This window comes from Cavia porcellus, unplaced genomic scaffold, assembly GCF_034190915.1.
Source record: "Cavia porcellus strain 051 isolate PalLab524CR breed Dunkin Hartley unplaced genomic scaffold, mCavPor4.1 scaffold_39, whole genome shotgun sequence".
NCBI lineage: Eukaryota > Metazoa > Chordata > Mammalia > Rodentia > Caviidae > Cavia > Cavia porcellus.
In genome coordinates this window covers 1,649,092-1,669,935 of record NW_026947522.1, presented here as the reverse complement: position 1 = coordinate 1,669,935, position 20,844 = coordinate 1,649,092, and the positions used below count along the sequence as shown (strand labels likewise).

General features: G+C 32.6%; 1 protein-coding gene across 21 annotated transcripts in view; it reads left to right on the top strand.

Annotated features, from left to right (window-relative positions):
• LOC111756598 (histone H1.8-like) overlaps positions 1–20,844 on the top strand; it is a 108,029-nt gene that overhangs the window by 42,159 nt on the left and 45,026 nt on the right. The window contains exon 8 of one of the 21 annotated variants that reach the window (XR_010045694.1): positions 6,112–6,655. The exons of the other annotated variants lie outside the window; for them this stretch is intronic. The gene's annotated coding sequence lies outside the window, so the exon portion shown is untranslated. Of the gene's footprint in view, positions 1–6,111; positions 6,656–20,844 lie in introns of those variants that run through there. 21 annotated transcript variants of the gene reach the window in all.

The following is a 20,844-nucleotide window of genomic DNA, read 5'->3' as shown; positions in this document are numbered from 1 at the left end:
TCTAGATGAGAAAGACTTAATAGTTTCAGTCCTCTGATGAGGAAGGGGCAGCACAAGACTGCATGAAGTTTGTGGTGAAGTAACCCTGCTCGCATCGTGAGCACAGAGAGACAGCCTGAGTCATAATTCCTCAGAGCATGTGTTCATGATGACTGCACAGCACTCACCAAGCCCCAACTCTTGTTTCTACAGCCTCCCAGTCTCAGGAATCACCTTTAACATGTGGACTTTCAGGGAACACTCCAGATTTGAACAACTAAATACTGAAATTGAATTAGAGGACCTAGTCTAAGAATATTATTTAGCTTTTATGTGAATTTGGGCATGTCACTTATTTCTCACTTGCCATTTACTCATATTAAAATACATATAATGATTCTGCATTCGTTTCTGCATTATATAATTGTTTTGTTAATTCAAGTATGAAAAAAGTTTTATAACTTGAAAACTAAAACTCTTATCAAGAGGCTTCCAAATATTAAATATATTTTTGTAGATGTCTTTATGACACTTGCATGGTCTAGGTTGTTAAGAATAAAAATAAATATACATTATATATGATATAGATGAATATATATATATGTATATATATACATATATATATTCTTACTGAAAATGTTCAGTTTACTGATTGTTAGTGTTTAATGTATTTAGAGCATACAATATATTAGGTAGATAGATATCTGAATTTTATGATTGTTTGAGAATCACATTTGTCGCTTTTCTGTTCGGGGGCAAAAATTTCTTACATTTACAATCTAAATGCACAGAGCTTCATTTTGGCCCATACTTTCAGAGATCTCAGTCCCCCTGGGGGAAAAGCATCACAGAGGAAAGCTGCTACACTCATGGCAGCTGGAAAGCAGAGCAGATTACAAAGAGCCAAAGAAGAAACTTTCAGTGACTAATATAGTCCGCAAGATTATGCTCTCTTGACCCATTTCCTTAAACTATACCCCATGTCCTAAAAGCCCATTCAAATACAAACTCAGTTTTAATGAAGTTACTGCCCTCACAATCTGATACCTCTCTAGGAGTCTCTCAGTCCAGTCAAGACTACAGTGAAGCTCAACTGATTGAAGACTATCACTTTATCAATTTGACACTTAATTACCCATCTTTAAACTATGATTAATTTCTCAATAACCTTATATCTTTCAAATACATTTGATCTTCAAATACACCATGACCTCATTCTTCTGCTGGTTCTGCTCCTTGCTTATAACTTTTTGGACCATGTTCCATTTTCCTGGCATCTCCAAGTTTCTGTGGTATCCACTGCAGCTTCACTCCACTCCCAGGGACTCAGCAGCCTCTCAGGATCTCGTAGCAGGCAGGGATGCTGGTCTTACAGTATTTTTGCTCCACTAGACCAATTAATGCATCATCCTTGAACTCCGCCTTACAGAATTTTAGCGTGTGGATAAACTGTAGAAAAATGATTTGTAAGAATATAGCATTTTGGTCTCTTGTCCAATTGTCAAAAGAATTCTCTTTTTCCATCAGAAGTCTAAAGCTTCTTGAGTACAATTTTTATTCTAAATTCTGTTTAACATTCAGAGCTTCTGAGCTACTGTGATAATCATCTATCAGTCTCTGTTTATAGCTTTCTAGGAGTCTGAAGCCCACATCACCAAATCACACATTCCTCCTGAGAAATAGTTACAAAGGCTTCTGAGCCCCCATGGTCATGTGTAGCTACAGTAATGACCCCACTTCTCTATTGGAAATTTTCTGAACTGTTCACTTTTCTGTTGCTGGACAAAACTTCCAAACCTCATAATTTAAAAGAAAAGCTTATTTTGGTTCATATTTTCAGAGTTTTCAAATCATGATTGTTTAATTTTAAGGCTCAAATATCATGGCAGTAGAGCATTCACAGGAAGACAGCTCAAAATACCCCAGAAGGGTGGGAGAACAGGGCAAAACCAAAGAGAGTTGATGGACAGATGCAGTCCCCGAGGTCCTGTCTCTGGGGCCTGCTTCCTCCAGCCGGACCCACACCCTAAAGCCCACTTAGTTGTAAACTCAATGATAAACTCACCCATTGATGAGGTTAGTCTCCTCACAATCCAATCACTTCTTTCAAAGTCTCTTCATCTTTTCAAGTTGGTAATGCAGATGAACAGACACAATTTTAAAAGAATAAATACATATATATAATTTAATATAATATTGTGTATATATCACTCAGTAAAATCTTTGAAAAATTAACAGTTAAATATTAGTCCCAATAGGATAGTACTTGTTAGTGGTTCTGGCATTATGTTAAGATTAAAATTCAGTAATTTTCTTTATATCACAGAAACAACTGACTTTTCATTGTTTATCTTTTTGTTTGTTTGTTTTTGTACCAGGGATTGAACTCACCACCTTGCACTTGCCAAGCAGGTGCTTGTGCTGCTGAGCTAAATCCCAGCTCATTGTTTATCTTTTAATCAACAACATGAGTGCTAATTAAACTAGTATTATTGAATGTGGAAGTATGGAGTTTAATTTAAAAATGTCAGCATGATTTCTTCTTGTGTATGTGTGTATATGTGTGTACCAGGCAGAGTATCAAACTTAAAACCTCGTACTTGCCAATCCCCAGTCCCAACATGATTTCATTTTATTAGTTTTCTTTTTTACTAGAAAGCAAAAGTACTATGTTAAGTGACATATACAGCACTTTTGAATTTATAATCACCTCTGCTCCGTAGCATCATAATTATGTGGTAGGTATCTTGTAATTTTAACATTTGCTAGAAAAAAATAATGGTCTTATACGCGCTCTCATTGTGTTTACCTGCAGCATCAATTTAGATGCCTCTTTGTGCTGCTAAATAAAAATTTAAGTGTGTAATTTTAAAATATTTGCTTTATTGTCAACCACTTTTTTTCTTTTAGTATGTTTGCTTTTGTAGTCAGTGTACTGTATTTCCTGATATGTAGTGTACTTCTAATCGTCTAAGTTATGTGTTAGACAGAATATCCCTCTCTTCATTATTCCCGTCCTTGGACCTGAGCTCTGTCTGGTCAAATGTGGCCAGATGTTACTGCAGTGATGACACAGGAAGACATTTTGTGGCATGATGACATTTCCAATAGGTCTCTGCGACCCAGAGGATTAGAATTTATTGGACCTTTTATTTTTCTTCCACAATGTTGGTTTTCCTATTACATGAATAAAGCAAACATTATGCCGAAAAAGGAAAGAAAAATAAATATCTTTAATCATTGAAAATGACAATTTTAAGGAAATATTTTTGGATAAAAAGAACTAAGGCATTAACAGATAATGGAGCAGGCTATTAATCTTGAGCTGTGTCTTTTGTAGTGCTAAAACATCAATTTCTTTTCAACGATTATTAGTTCATTTTTCTACATCCTTTAAAAGCTGAACTATAGATAAACTTCACAGAAATTTTTGAAAAAAAAATATATCATGGCTTTAAAAATGAATCTGAAATCTCAGATCAGCAGTAAAGTAAAAGGAATTACATCTGAAGCAAGACCCAGATGGAGGTCACTAGCAATTTTCTTAGTTTTTTTTTAATTAAACTACAAATACTATAAATAATCATTCATGGAACTTGAAGGAAATATGGCTTACCTAATATGGTGACCCTGAAGTGACATTCTGGATCTAAGTCGCAATTTATTGCTATAAATAGGAACTAAACAACATGCTTGCTTTGATGGGAGAAAAGTGATACTTAGTGTGTCAAATAGAGCTGACTAAAAGTAATTTAACCATAAGTGAAAGCTATTTACATACAGAATCAAGGTATTTAGCTAATAAACTGCATGTAACTATTTTTAGTAAGCATTAGTTTGTGGGAATATAGCTCAGTGGAACAACGCCTGCCTGGCAAGCATGAGGTCCTGAGTTTAATTCCTGGTACAAAATAATAATAATAATAATAATAATAATAATAATAATAATAAAAGTTTTAGAATTTATTTTTTAATTTTAATGAGATTAGCACTTAGAGCAAAATTTACAATATGCAAATGGCTGCTGAAACACAGTCGCATTATCTTTCTTTGTAGCAGTCATGTAGTTTTTTCCTGTTGGGGCTTTGTTCCCACCTCTTGTCCATCCTTTCAGAAGACTCTGTCCCAAGTGTCAGAATAGGACTATGCGACCACAGTAGCTTCACACTATGCAAGCCAGGGACATCATCTTCATAGGCCAGTGACATGGTACAGCACAGGAAATGGTATTAACAGAAACACACGTAAAAGACTGTATGGAAAATGTACTCTGTTAAAGGCCTTTTTCATTCCACTAATTAAGGGCTAAGATTGGGTTCAGTAGTGAGAATTATATGCAGTTAATTTGGGACCTCTTGGAGGATTCTGTAGTTCATTACTATCTTATCAGGCCACGAAATTCTTTTGCTATATGAAGAAACAGTATGTTAATGGTTTCATAACAAATCCTTTAGAATATAACATCATTTGGCAACTTTTGATGTTCCAAATTCATGAACATACCATCTGACCACTAATTTTTGCACTTATTTTTAATATATGTATATATATGCATGCATATATTACATTTGATATTTTCATATATGTATAGATTTTCAAAGGCCAATGTGTTCAATAATCATCATGCATATTTATTATTTGGTGGTGAGAAGATTTAAGTTAATTCTTAGTGATTGTGAAGTATACAATATTTTTCACTATAGTCACTTACATGTTAATGTCTAGATCTCTTGGACTTACTTCCTTTGTGTAGTGAAAATTGGTATCTTTTGACTGACAACTTCTCATTCTCCCTTGACCCATATGGAAATTATCATTATATTATGGCCAACATTTTTATTAAATGTAGATGTTTGATATTTAAAGCAACTTCCTTTTTATTGATATTATTTGACTACTCACAATGCCACACAAAACATTGCTATGAAATGTGACTGAAGATATCATGACAACTTCATTTTACTATCATTCTTTACTTCACGAGTTACATTTCCTCTTGTTACTTTATTGTTTCCCTGGACATTACCATTGACTTGCTTATGCCTCTGGCTCCTCATACTATTTTCTACTTTAGAAAAATGATAAAGTAACTTTTGAAGAGAGGAATCTTGTGATACTAAAACTTTCTCTTCAGGTGCTTTAAATGGACCTCGGCATTTACAACACAAGTTACTATGTGTTGTGTTGTATAAAGTTTCTTTAATTCACCACAATTACTTCTTGAACCTACTCAATTTCCACAGTGTTTGGTTTTTGAGAAGGAATGCTTTAAATAGAAAACAATGTGCCCAGAAACACACTATCATGAAACTACAAGCATTTATAATTGGGATAACTATCCAAAAATAAAGTTGGAATCAGAAACTAGACACTGATTTATATCCGTGAAAGACAATCAAGCATTTAAAACTCTAATACACTTTCCATTTAGCTGAAGCTCTTTCCTGCTAAGCTTACTTCAAAATCAAGATTGAGAAAGTTGATGTCTGTTAAGCATTCTTCTAAGAGTGAAAAATAATACTTTCACAGGATTTAAGTCTAAAAGCTTTGTTACCCCTATGTTTTTTTGAAAAATTGATTAATAAAATTTAAAAACATGAAGGTTTCATCTACTGGTAAAGATTTTCTCTGTGTGGCCTTTTTAGTTACTACTCATGGATAATCAGATTTTAGCTGTTCACTTAGATCATTGTGTGCTTGACTGTTATGGAATTTCAGACACTGAAGCATAAATCATTTTCAGATATCATTGACTCAGCCTCCAGTGTCTTTCCTTTAACTAAAAAAAAATTAACATCAAGATTCTTTTATTGCATAGGTTGTTGATGTTTCTTTTATCATGATATTGATTATAAAATATGTAAAAATAAATTAGTTTGAGTGTTAACTGTATCTTTTACTGTTTCACTCTCTCAGGAAAGAAAGAAACATGTGTTTGAAACTATAGTCGAGCTGTTTTTAACTTGTTAAAACTTGGTAGTCCCCACTTGGTTAATTATGACTTGTAGTCAATTACTTAAAGAAATATTGACATAGGACCAGAGAGTAATGAAAGTGCAGCTTTTTCACATCAAGTGTTGTTTTTCCTGAAGATTTTCTGTAGAAAATAATTGGCACCCCTTTTGTTGCCAGCCTCCAGTGAGGACAGCTGCTTGGTTAGCAGCACTCAGTATCCACGTGTAATCATAATTTGACAAAAAAGAGTTCAGGACAAGAAGTGTTACAAGTGGATTCTCTTAAAAACGCAATACAGTACAGAGACGGGGGATAGCCAGATACTTTCAGCAGCAGGTAACTAACGCGAGACTTTTCTTCATATAGCAAAAGAATTTCGTGGCCTGATAAGATAGTAATGAACTACAGAATCCTCCAAGAGGTCCCAAATTAACTGCATATAATTCTCACTACTGAACTCAATCTTAGCCCTTAATTAGTGGAATGAAAAAGGCCTTTAACAGAGGATGTTATCAAAGGCACCTAGGAGAGGCATAAAAACATGTTTTAATTGTTCCTATGTATCCTTTGTATTGTGGAAAAAAATACTACAGTCGAGTTAAGTATTTAGCAATTCACCTTGTGGAAACATGAAATAAGTGTTTCATGAACATGCTTACAAAATAAAAAGTGTATTAACATAAATACCTAAGTAATAAAATTGTTGAATATCTAACAGTTACTCATTGTTTACCTCCTTTTTTTAACCTTAAGTGTTTTATTTAGTTTTCATCACATTGTTCCCAGGTGAAAACAATCAGTACATAAAGTTTAGAAATGAGGACAGTGGGAACACTAGAGACTGAAGTGAAATTTGAACAGCTCTCATATTATTGATTATGCAATGAGTCTTTTTTGAGAATTTACATTATAAATATGATGTGGCATAATTTCTGTTACTTTTGTTGTCATTTGGTTTTTAACATGATTATTTGTCAAGGAATCATAAATCTGTTTAATTTGCAAATAAGTGATCATTTTATAGGAGTTGCATAGAATTAACAATTTTGAAAATAATATTTTCTGTGAATTAGGAAAACATAATGCAGGACCTAAAATTTATATTTAATACCAACAGTGTGAATCTGAATTTTCACAGAATCAAATTTTAGAATTGGTGATTAGAGAAAAGCTACTGCTAGTAGACTATGTTATCTTTAATTTGGTACTGTTATGTAGTTTACAATTTTAGGCAAAAGTGTGATTTATTTATTGTTGAAGCTAATTAAATATAAATATAGTTAACACTACTATTTTGGATAAAAATTTTTATTAACTTTGTCACTGACTTGCATGATTCCTGGTTTTTATTACATTTCCAGTGTTTAGTAAACAATTTCTCTGAGCAATAAGATTAAAGATCAAGAACCCACCACACTTGCCTGATTCCTGGAGATCTGTGCTTTATGTTACTTTGGAGCTTTACCCAAGTGAGTTAGAAGGATCATCTCCACATCTTTGCTGGTATTCTGCCAACTGTTTCACAAGAAAAGGGTGAAACAGAAGGGGGATGGCACTGAGAGGAAAGGTGAGGTCAGAGGGACAAGCTGCAGGTGCAGTATGGAAATTACTCCAGGGTTCGCATCTTTTGGTTTTATGATTGTCTGTCAGTCAGTCAGGAAATATTAAAAAGTTCTTGACATTTTAACGGATAACATTTTCTCTTATTTATCTAATGTTAGTGTATTTCATTAAAGCACCTTTTTATTGCTTTTGTCTTCTTTGCACATATGAGGGGTAATAATAGTTTCTTGTCATTGTCATGTTTAAAAATAAATACTTTGTGAAAAAAATGATAAAAATAAAACTATTTTTGGATACAAAATCCATTAAATAGTATATTAGTAATGTTATTTGTACCTAAGATATCCCAAGATAACTACTCTTTCAAATCTCATGTCTGTAATGCATATTATGTTTTATGATTTTAAATGTATTTATAAGCATAAAGATTGTATTTTTTGCTTGTACATTGTACATAAGTGGAAATCTGGTGTTTATTTCACTTTTTTCTTGAAATTTTCTTACATCATTGCATTTAAAAGTAATTTTCATATTACCATAAATGATTTTAATTTACTTATTTCCTAAATTATATTCAGAATTATACACTAATATATTATTTTTTATTTAAAGAAAAAAAGCAAAACCAGTGCAAGATAGATAACCATACTACTAATTTTTTGTTAGCTCATCAAACAATATTTGGTGCTGTCATTGTTTGATTGATCATTTTTTATGCTTTGATTTTATAACTTGAACAACTCCTTGTAAGATAACAATATATTCTTTTACGCAGTTTAGTTTTCCTAGGGTATACATACTATACATACATTCTATTTTATAGAATAGATTCAAGTTTCATATCAGTCAATACTGAATTATTTCCAGAGTATTTTTCTTCCTATATCCCTCATTACTATTGTCTGAAATATTGCACACATTCAGTTTAAAGTTTTGTATCTACAAACTTTCGTATTTTTCTTTGGGAGGACAGATATGAAATGTCTTTTCATATTAGAGCATAAACTTGTTATTAGGATTCAAGCATTAAAATTATTTTGGCTATTATTTCCTCTCTCAGTTACTATTTCTTCTGCTTTGTCTTTTTGAAAGACAAAATATGAATTTTAATTTACTTGTAGACATTATTTTCAAAAGTAACTTTTGTGTTTTTCTGTAATGTTTATATATACCTACATCTCTCTTTCTCTCTCTGTCTCTGTCTCTCTCTCTGTCTCTCTCTGTCTGTCTCTCTCTCTGTCTGTCTCTCTGTCTCTGTCTCTCTCTCTCTTTTTCCATTATGTACCATAACACGTTTCTAAAACTCAGCTGCTTTTCAGACACCATTCTTGAGGTTGTAAATGATTTGATTTTTATTTCACTGAAACTTAAAAATCCTGTTGCAAAAGTAGAGTGAACTTCTGATGAATTCTTTTGTATTTTAAATTCTACTGTGGATGTTTCAGTGGAGAATAAATTCTATTTCCCATTCGGAATCAAGTGGAGGGAAAAAGAGTAAGAAGAAATCAATGAGCACATGCTCACTCTATTAATTGTGAGAAAGATACCATATCAAACTAAAAATTTTCATAGGAGAGGTGGTGAGTAATAGGGCATTGTAGTTAGAAGGCAGAGTCCTGGAAACGAGAGTTAAGACCCTGTGGGTGAAAAAAAGTAGCTCGATACGTTCACTAGCTCTAGTGAAATAAGTAGCACAAAAGCTGCCCCACAGGGAAAGTTTTAACAGCTTTTCTTTTGTGTGTTTCACATCAGATTGACAAGAAAGTTTGTTTTAAATGTGTGAAGCATCATCTAGTAAATGTAAATAAATATGTGATTTTCATTTTACAAACAGGTCAATCAAATCCTAATATATTATATGGATATTTTTCTATATCTAGATGAATTCTATCATTTAAAACATTACTATTGATAATGAAACATGGTAACATTCATGTTTAAAGTAACACTTTGATATTTAGACCTACAGTTTGATTTGAAGTGAATAATGTATAAGCCACAGATATTTTAAATGATGTTAATTTGATTATAATCAAAATCTTTGTTTATCTTTTTTGGGACAGGGCCTTGCTATGCAGTTCAGGCTGGCCTTGAAATCACCCTGTAGCCCAGGCTGGCCCCAAACACATAGGAATCCTCCTGCCTCAGCCTGCTACATGCTAGGGTTACAGGCAAGCACCACCACGTCCAGGTCAAAACATTTTTTAAACACAAGAAAATATATGCAACAGAATAATTTTATTACTCTTAAATATTCAAACTCATTCTTATTTTTCTACATCAAGGTCCTATCAACAGTCTTTACTTTGGTTGTTTCCTAAGTATTGGAAATGTATTCATTAAACCTAAAAGCAATTTTGAATGATTGACAGGTATATCTTCTCATGTAAAAATTTAAAATTGCAATTCAACTACCCTGACATTTCTTAAGTGCAGCATCATTAAGCTAAAATTATCTAGATCAACATTAAAAAATAAGTAATTAAAACATGTTTTAAACTAGAAATATTATGCAACTTAATGAAAGATATTTGCACTAAAGGCACTGTAAATAACTTTAAAATCTGTGTGAAATTAAGAGCACTCCAGGATTGAATTTGTGTATGTTTACCTTACTTAAATTTGATTTTGAATATATTTTAAAATTTTTTTCTCAACATTTTATCTTTATCAGCATGATTTTGTAGCACATAATGATCACATTCTTTGAAGGGAGTTGGTACAAATATAATTAACACATATTTTGAAATAGTTATGTGAAATATTTTAAAATATTGGTTTCTAACATTTTATATTATATTTCTTATTATATTTAATTAATTTAATTTAATCTTATTTAATTTAATTCTTATTATATTTTATATGTCTTATCAAATAATTTTCAGTATGAACTGTACATTCATGATCATGTTTATTAACTAAAATATATTGTACCAAATCATCAAAATTATACAAAGCCAACTGAATAAAATGTATTTTAAAATGAATAATTTTAATACATTTTCAAAACAAAAAGATCTAGTTTACTGATGAATCAAAAGTGGCAAATATGGCAATGATGATATAAAAGCATCAATCTATATAGGAAATACTGGTTTTTTTGTTTGTTTTTTTACTTCTAGGAGTTGAACTCATGACCTTGCACTTGCCAAGCAGACTGTGTGCTGCTGAGCTATATCCCCAGCCTGGGGATATTTGCTAAATCAGTGTAAAACTCAACTACAAAGAACATAGTGTACACTGTAAAGGCTTTGACCGCAGAGCATTAGTCATGCGTGTGGAAAGAATCCTTCAAGGGCTTTTGTTCACCTGTACCCACTCATTTTGTCACTTCCCATCCCATTTCTCATTTCACATGCTGCTTCTTCACTTGAGTCTAGTCTTTGTGAGAACTGCTTAAGTCAGTCAGAACCTTATGATGCTCAAGGAAACAGCTGTATTTAACGTAAGAATTACCTATTGAGTGACAGTAAGGACATCACAGGAAGAAATTCTATTACGTTTGTAGATATGATTTTAGTTTCAGAAAAATTTGAATCTGTAGATAAAGAATGAGCTGCACTTCACAGGAACAATACTAAGTAGGACACATTCCAGCAGTCTTTATAAAATCTCTTAATGTAGATGACTATTTAGGGAGGTGGAGCAATGACAAGGCATTGGGAAATATTCTTTGAGTTCGTAATTTTGTCACATTTATTATTATTATAATTTTATATGTATTCCTACATAGTGATTAAAGGGAAAAGACCTAACAAGAAGACAAGATCTGTGTCCCTTTGTAGGGAAGGTAAGATTTATAGGACAATGTTGGACAGCTTTGCATCAGATGTTTTCATATTGTTTATGGGAAAATGCTGCTCATGGCAACTAGAAAGCCACTAGTGCCAACCGATATACATCTTTTAATTTTTCATCTACTTGTTTAGAGGATTGTTCTTGTTGAAATTCACAATCTGACTTCAGTAGAGCAAATTATTTGCTGTCTTCAAATGTTTAAATCCACTACTCTTAAAGGAAGCAAGTAATAATCCCATGTGGATGCAGGTGAATCTAGTAGTGTTCATGATTGGTTCATTGTCTAGCACTGGGATTGGTGGTGTAAGAGCTGCCAGGGGTGGAGCCAGCACACTCTAACGGTAGGAAGAAGGTGTGTTTTCCTTCTTTTTCTGTTTGTTATTACTGTTTGTGGTGGTCATGAACTGCGAGCCTACCATGCCACTCTGCCTGGGAGCTAGCTCAGTATGCATTGAAACCCCCAAAACTGTAAGAAATAAACCTTCTCTTCTCAATTTTGGGTGTAAAGTATTTTGTCTCAACAATGAGGGAAAGGTAACTAAGACAGAATCTTAAATGTCCCCAAGTGCTCTATTGTTACAGATTGTGGAACTGTTGAGAGATGGCACAACTTTTATGTGGTATGTTGTTTTAACTTTTTCTTGGAAAATACCCAGAAGGAGAATAGCTGGTTAGAAATGAACCTCCTTTTGAGGAATCTCCACAGTGATTGGAGCAGTCTACACTCCCACCAACTGGGCATAAGGGTTCCTTTATCCCATAGCAATGCCAACATTTGTTATTGATTGATTTCTTCATGAAAACCATTCTTTTTGGAGTGAGATGAAATATCAGTGCTTTTTAAATTTGCATTTCTCAAATGACCAGTGATGTTGAATATTTTTTCATGTATTTACTTGCCATTTGTACTTCTTTATCTGAGATGTGTATATTCTTCTAAAATGCCTTTATTTGGATTACATCTTTGAATTTAGATATCATATTTTTTTTCAATTCTTTACATGTTCTAGATAGAAGTTTTTTGTCTGAGGGAAACTTAGATAATTTTTTTCCATTCTGTGTGTTTTCTTTTCACTGCATTGATTTTTTTGATGTGTAAAACTCTTTAATAAATTGAGATCCCAGTTGTTGATTCTTTGAAGTATTTCGTGTGCAGTTTACATTTTGTTCATCAAATCACTGCTTACCCGTCTTCAAGATTTCTATGTACATTGTCTTCCATTAGATTTAGTTTTTCTGTTTAATATTTAGATCTTTGATATATTTTGATTTTAATTCATTTCATGGTGATAGCATGTGTCTAGTTTTAGTGTTTGGCATGTAGAAAGCCAGTTTTTTCAGCACTATTTATTACAAAGCCTTTTGCCCAGTGACCATGTTTGACTCCTTTGCCAAAAATGAAGTGGCTGAATGTCTTTACAGTTCTGTACTCATCTTCTACTTTAGTATATTGTTCCTTATGTCTTTTTCCTTGCCAGTACCATACTGATTTTATTAGAGTCCCTTTGTAGTAGAATTTCAAATCTAGGATCGTGATGCCTCCTGCATTGCCTTTGTTTCTCAGGATTGGCTTTGCTATCCTAGATCTTTTCTGTTTCTAAATGATTTTTAGAAATGTTTTCTCTATATCTGTGAGGTATGCTAATGGTATTTTGATCAGAATTGCATTGCAATTTGTGTAACAGTTTTGGGAGTATGACCATATTTTCACAATATTGGGTCTTTCTATCCATGAGCAAAGCATACTGTAATTTGTAATTTGCAGTATACAGATTGTTTATGTACTTTCTTAGATTTATTCCAAGGTATTTCATTTTTTTGGATGCTATTGTGAAAGTGTTATTTCTACAATACTTCTCTCAGTCAATTTGGTTTTTGTGTACAGAAATGCTGTTACTTTTTGGTACTAACTTTGTTTCCAGCTATGCTACTGAATTTACTTATTTAGTCTACTCATTTGGTGGAGTTTTTGGGGTCTGCTACGTAGAGTATCATGCCATTTACAAATAATGATAATTTAACTTATTCTTTCCTATCTTTGTTTTATTTCTCTCTCTTGTCTACTGCTCTGGTTACTGTTACCAAAACTGTATTGAAGGAGTGGTGATATTGGATGACCTTCTCTTGTTCCTGACTTTATAGTGAAAGCTTCCAGTTTTTGTCTATTTTGTATGATATTGGCTATTGGTTTGTCATAGATGCTTTTTCTCATATCGAGGTAGAGACAGTTTATACTGGTTTTCTGTGGAGTTTTTATCATGAATGACTATTGGACTTTATCAAAAGCATTTTCTACATTTATTGCTATGACCATATGATTTTTGTCTTTGGCTCTTTTGATGTGGTGCATTATGTTTATTGGTTTGCATATACTGACCCATTCCTGGGATGAATCCTACTTGGTCATGATGTATAATCTTCTAAATGATTTGCTGCATTCTGTCTGCCATTTTATTGAGAATTTTTGCATCTATGTTCGTTAGGGAGATTGGCCTGTGGTTCTCCTGTTTGGTTGAGTTTTTCTCTGGTTTCAGTATCAGAATGGTGCTTGCCTCCAGGAATGGGGTAGGGAGTGTTGTTACCCTTTCAGTTTCATTACAGAGTTTGAAGAGTATTAACATTAAATCTTCTCTAAATTTCTTCTAGAATTCAGCCATAAATCCACAAGGATTTTTATTTGTTAGTAAGTTTTTAATTACATATTTGATTTCAGTAGTTGATAGTAGGTTATTCAAATTTTTTGTATCTTCTCGATTCAGCTTTGCTAACTGGTGAGTTTCTAGGAATCTATCCATTTCTTCTGTGTTTTCCAGCATGAGTAAAGGCCTTTAAAGTGATTAATGAAGATCTTCTGATTTTCCACATGATCTGTAGTGATTTCATCCTTTTAATTTCTCATTGCATACATTTGAGTTTTTTCTTATCTTTTCTTGATAACGTTGGCTAGGGTTTTACCAATTTTGTTGATTGTTTCAAAGAACCAACTCAATTAATTCTTTGTACTATTTTCTTAGTCTCAATTACATTAAGCTCTACTCTGATCTTTACAATTTCTTCCCTTCTATGAGCTTTGGTCTTGACTTGCAGATTGCTCATTTGTGCTGTTGTGTTTTCCTGAAATGAGAATTCACTGCCATATTTCCTTCTTAGGATTGCTTTCATCACATCCCACAGGTTTAAGTACGTTATATCTGCATTTTCATTTAACTGTAGATATTGTTCAATTTGTTCTTTAATTTTATCTGTGACACATTGGTTGTTCAAGAGGGGGTTATTTAATTTTCGTGTGTCTATGTAGTTTTTGTAGCTTCTTTGCCATTAGTTTCCAATTTCATTGCATTATGTTCAGATAATATGCATGGGATAATGTCAGTTCCTTTGCACTTGCTTAGGCATCTTCCATGGGTAGTACGTGTTCTATTTTGGAGAACGTCCCACGTGCAGCTGAAGAGAATGTGTATTCTGATGTTGTTGGGTGGAACCCTCTGTAAACATCTATTAAATCCATTTGTTAACAGGTTTGATTCATTTCTGCTATTTCTTTGCTGACATTCTGTCTTTTGATCTATCCCTTTGTGATAATGGGTTATTATGCCCCTGTTATCCTTGTGTTACTGCATATTTGATGTTTCCTGTCTATTGATATTTTTCTTGTATACTTGGGCACTCCCATGTTGGATGCATACATATTTAAGACTGTTACCCCTTCCTCTTGAAATTTTCCCCTAGCAAGTATGCAGTCACTTTCTCTATCTCAGTCGGTCATTTTTGGTTTTAAGTTCAGTTTATCTGTGAAGAGAGTATCTACCATTTCTTTTCTGAGTTCCTGTTGCATAGAGTACTGCTTTCAATATTTTGACTTTCAGAGCATGAATTTCTTTTTGAGTTAAATGTGTTTCTTGTATACATATCTTTGGATCTTGTTTCATAACCCATTCTGACAATTTTTTTTTTTTGGATTAGTGAATTGAGGCCATTTACATTGATGATTATAACTGATAAAGTATTGGCCTAGTTTTTTTGTGTTTTTTTTTTTTTTTACTTGTTTTTCCCTTTTCTTTGTTTGTCTTGTCCAGTGGCTTCTTTCTATTTTTGTGGTCATTTTTATCTCTATCTAGTATGTCTTCCAGTAACCTTTCTAGGATTGTTTTGGCGGACATGAATTTCTTCATTTGTTCTTTGTCATGGAAATATCTTATGTCTCTTATTTTTGAAAGACACTTTTGTAGTTTATATCAATCTAGGCAGCAAGCTGTTTTAATTTGATTTTTAAGGACTCAAAAACCTTTACTGAGCTCTCCTTGACTTGAAGGTTTGTATTCAGAAGTCAGTGTGATTCAGAAATAAACTTTCCTTTATATGTGACCCGTATTTTTGGTCTAACAATTTTTACCATTCTGGGATTTTTGGGGGGCTGAATTTCTGGAATCTTGATGATTATATATTTGGGTGTATATTTATTTTGGTTATACCTTTTTGGGATTCTATATGCCTCAGTTACCTGTATTTCGGATTCTGTCACCATGCTTTGGCAATTTTCTGCTCTTATTCAAATAGTTTCTTTTTATATCACTTGTGTTGACTTCTGCTTTTTAATTGATATCTAATCAGTTTTACCTTACTTTTCTTTGTATCATCTTGGAGGTGTTGAACTGTTATTTCATGGTTCTCTGATATTTTTAAGAGATTTTTTTCATTTTTTATCAGTAGCTACAATTGTGTCTTCAGGATCTGAAAGTCTATCTTCATTTTTGTTCAAGCTATTTTGCCAGATTTCAATAGAATTTTAATTTCCTGGATATCTCTTTGTATCTGCTTCATGCATTTTATGTCTTATATTATTCCTTCAAAATGTCTATCATTTTCCTATGTGCATCTGTGTTCCTTTATTCATCTATGTCTTCTCTGAGGTAAAAAATTCCTTCATTAAGGTTGTCATTTGTTACATTAGCTTAGAGATTATTTCTGATCTGATTTTCTCTATAGCCTCATGGATTTGTTTCTTTACTTTACTTGGTGTTTTTACAAAAATTTAAATTATGTTTCTTCAATGTCTTCTATGTCAGTATCTCCTGTACTTGTTCCAGATGGGCTGGAGGTCTGAGACTGCATTTTGTTTTTTATATTGTCATTTTAGCTTCTTGGTTTATATTTCAATCATTTCAATCCCACTAGTTCTGTCAATCCTTTGTGTGTGTTTCAGTCAGTGTCATACTTTGGCTAATATTCACCTACTTGCTGAGCCCCACACTGTAGGAGACAGGCCAGTCACCTAAATTCCTCCTGCATGGTCAGTTGGGTTGGTCCTGGATTCTTCCTGAGCTAACCAGCCTAGGCATATTGATATGATACAAACTTTAGCCAATATTGTTGCTGCAGGTTCATACATTTCCAGGCCACTGGACTTGCCTGTCCATGGAGTACACTACAGCCGGGGTCCTACTGTGTTACAGGGGATCTTGCAGACCCAACCAGCTTCCCTTGGGTGGTGGGAAGGTTCACCTGCACTCTTCCAGCCCTCCAAAATCCTCCAGGTGGGGAAAGATGCTGCTGAGGCCTCTGCCAGCTGATCAAGTGTTCAGTATAAACCTCAAATCTCTATCTTCTTTATATTTTCAGCCTAAAATAATAAGAAAATTTCAACCAAAAAAGCAAATTTTAAAAGTGAACAAAACATAGAAAAATGTTCTAAGACAAGTGTTTTAAGTAGAAACAAATTATGTGCCTATAATGGACACTATAAAATAAGAATTTTTGTGAGAATGGCAATTCCCATTTTTCTTCATGATCTATCATGGTAGCCATGAGCATTAGCCTCTTGTGCTTCATGAGCATTTGAAATGCAACTAATACAGTTGAGGAATTGAGCTATAAATTTATTTAAATTTAATTTATTTCAATTCAAAATTCTTTACTAATCACCACTTTACAGTGGGCCCCCATGTACATGGTATCTACTTCATTACATTATATCTGGTGATGATGTTTTCTAATTTTCAACATTTTTAGTGTGATTGGCATTATATAACAAAGCATTTTACTGGATTATTTGCTGTTTCTTTATTAGAATTTCAGAAACACTGTTTATTTTACTTATATAGTATGCCTGCATTATATTACATGGTTCATTTTGCTTAAGGAAAAATGCATTATCTGGTGTGAACAATGATTATCATAAACTAAGCAAACCATGCACATTTTATATGCAAAAAGTATTCTAATTTAGAGACTTAAAACTAAATAATATTTTTACTATCTAAATTTGCAATGTTTTCTCTTGTAATTTTTTTTGCATTATTTTTCACAGCTTTTATGGATGAGGACAAAAGATGAACACTATTTAAATTATTAGAATATGAATGATTATATTAATTATTATTTCTATCCATGTACCATTTTAAAGAATGTTAAATGATATTATGTACAGAAAATATGACATTGTTTTAGCTGATAATAGCATGTTTTCCCCTCATACTTGTTTTAAAAGAAATTATTGGTACTTCAATCATTTTGTTTTTGACTCTTACTAGAAAGCCTAAATCATGTATTATTTCATTAATTTGTAATATTCATCTACTTCATGAAAATATATCTGTTTAATGATTTATTTTATTTTCTTTAATTTTTCTAGAAAATTGCAATTTCATAATATTCATTTTAATGCATTTGTTAACCAATGATATTTTTTTCATTCAAAATTCATCTCTGACTTTCTAGTTCATAATGATAAATAGGTCTATATACACTTAAACCCAGTTTCTACAGAATCAATGGTGAAATTAATGGCAAAGTAAAATATTTTGACCAAAGAATGAATTAGAATAAGAAATAAATTAGGTTCATTCTAGAAAGATAAAGAACGCTGACAGAGAGACATGGACCACTGAGCAGAAATGAGTACAATCAAGACACTATGACAGATGTTTATTCCCCTCTAATGGCACTTTTTTATGATATAAAGAGCCAGTTTACATATTCAATGCTTGGATGCTGGAATATATAAGTACAATTGATTTTTAATTGTTTTTGATTTGGCTGAATTTTCTTCATACTATTCTATTTGATGTTGTTTATCTTTCCCTACATATGGGGTCATCATTTTCTAAGATATGTGCTTTATTTTCTATTTCATATACTTGTCACTTTCTTTTTTTGCTTCACTTGCTACATTCTTCTGTAAAGATGGTAGAATAGAACAGGTGAGGTGAAGTGTAATTTCTTACTTTTCATAATTGAGCAAAGAGTACTTAATTGACCAACATATGGGTTTCTTCATGTGAGATTGATATCTTCTGATTACTGAGATTTTCCAATATTAGTAACTATTATATTACATTCCCAATAACAAAGAGACTCTACTCAATAATTTCTAGTGATGCTGATTATAATAAATATATATATATGTATAATCTTAAAAGCAAACTAAAACTAAAACTGTTTACAAACTTAGAATTCTAATGTGATAGGTATTACATTTACACCCCCCCCCTTACTTTCTTTAATCATCAGAAACTTTGTACTTTTCATCTGTTCATAGATTAGATGTAGTTGTCACCTGTGGACATCAAGTGTGGAAGATCCTTGGAATTATGCTTTCCACCATTTGATCTCAATTCTGAGTTAGTAGACAAGTGGTGAAGATTCACTTCCTATGACCTCACTCTGCCAATTTCAACGGTGATTCTTTCTCAATAAGTCATTATAATGTGAATCTGGGAACAGTATCAGTTTCTGGTGTCCACTCCCTGGAAAGCTTTCATTTTCATTGATTAAGCAGTAAGGCTATAGTTTTTTCTAATTTTTTATTGGTACATTTAGTATACAGTGATAACATTCATCATAGGAAAGCTGAGCCTATATGTGTACCTCCTGCTGCTCCTTTTCTTCCTGTCCCCTCCCCTCCCTGCAGTCCCTCTTCTCTTCTTGATTTACAAGTTACATTTCCATTGTTTCCTTCTATTCTTTCTCTCTTGCCACTCCCAACCCCAGTGCCTTGTCCTCCTTCTCATGTGACCACTGTTTTCCCTTTTCCCAAAACCTGTTAACATTTTGATCCTTATTTAAACTTTTGGCTTCTCACACCACAAAAACCATGGAATATTTACAGCCCAGTAAGGACACAGTCAGCACTGGGTTGGGTTAGAAAGCAACTGACATTTTCCAGTAGCTTACTTTTAATGTCTAACTATGGAATCTCAACATGTTATGTATTTATTAAAGATGTTAAACGCTGACAATACTAGAAAAACATATTTTAAAATTTTAATTTTAATTAATAAATTGATGCTATAATCATTAATATCAAGAAATTGTTAACATTTTTAATTATCAGTGAATTAATACAGTCAAAAATTTCAAATTGCTTCTTAAATACTTGTAATATTATATAATTCTCAATGAATACAGTCAAAAATTTCAAATTGCTTAAATACTTGTAATATTATATTTTATACAGTAACATTAAACTGCTAGTCAATGAAACTATTTTCTTAGAAGTATCAGATAATTGGAAATCTGCATAATGTTTCTTTTATTTTAAAATCTGCATATCAATTTTTCTTTAAAATTTTGTTTGCTGGAGAATTAATAAGTAAGAACATGAATGAGTAGAATAGTATTTATGACATAATAGATGCAAAATGACACACAAAAATAATTCTCAAACTCATAAATGTATAATTAAAAAGTAATCATAGTACCTAAAGTAACTGTTTTGCTGTTTACTTATTTACTTTTTATTTTAAATCAGTTTTATTGCTGTATTTTATATATACATGATATCCACATTCATCATGGAGGAACTTGTACCTGTAAATGATGTTTTCTTTTCTTTGTACTGAGAATCAAACTCACACTTTCCAGGCAGGAGCTGTTAAACATGATACATCTTGACTCCTCTTTATGTTTGTATTTTTCTCTCTTCCCTTTCACTCCTTTTCCCCTGCTTATTTACAAAAGCTTTGTTTCTATTTTTCCCTCCTTTTCTCTTTTTGTCCTCTTCCTCTCCTCCATTTCCCCATCCCCCTTCCTAATTTTCACTTCAATTTGAACATTTTATTCCTATTTCACACTTTCTATTATACATTTTGGCCCTTATTTATACTTTCAGTTTCTCACACCAGAGGAAAAAAATTACACATGTGTGCACAATTTATTTCATTTAAGAGTATCATCTCAAGGTGCGTTCACGGATAGAGTATCATCTCAAAGTGCGTTCACGGATATAGAAATGTTTCAAATATCAGTCACATCCATTGTATAAAAAACTACATGTAGTTTATTCATTTATAGGCTGATAGGAAGCTGGGGTATTTCCAAGAATTAGCTATTATGAACTGTGCTCCTATAAACATGGGTGTGCATATATTGCTGTGGTATGATGCTTTTAATTCTTTTGGTAAGCAACCAACAAAGCCTAGTTTTAGTTTTTTGAAGGATCTCTCTGCTGGTTTTCATAATTGTTGCACCAGTCTATACTTTCAACAGGAACGGAGATGGTTTCCTTTTCCACATAGCCCCACCAGAATTTGCTATTTGTTGATTTCTGAT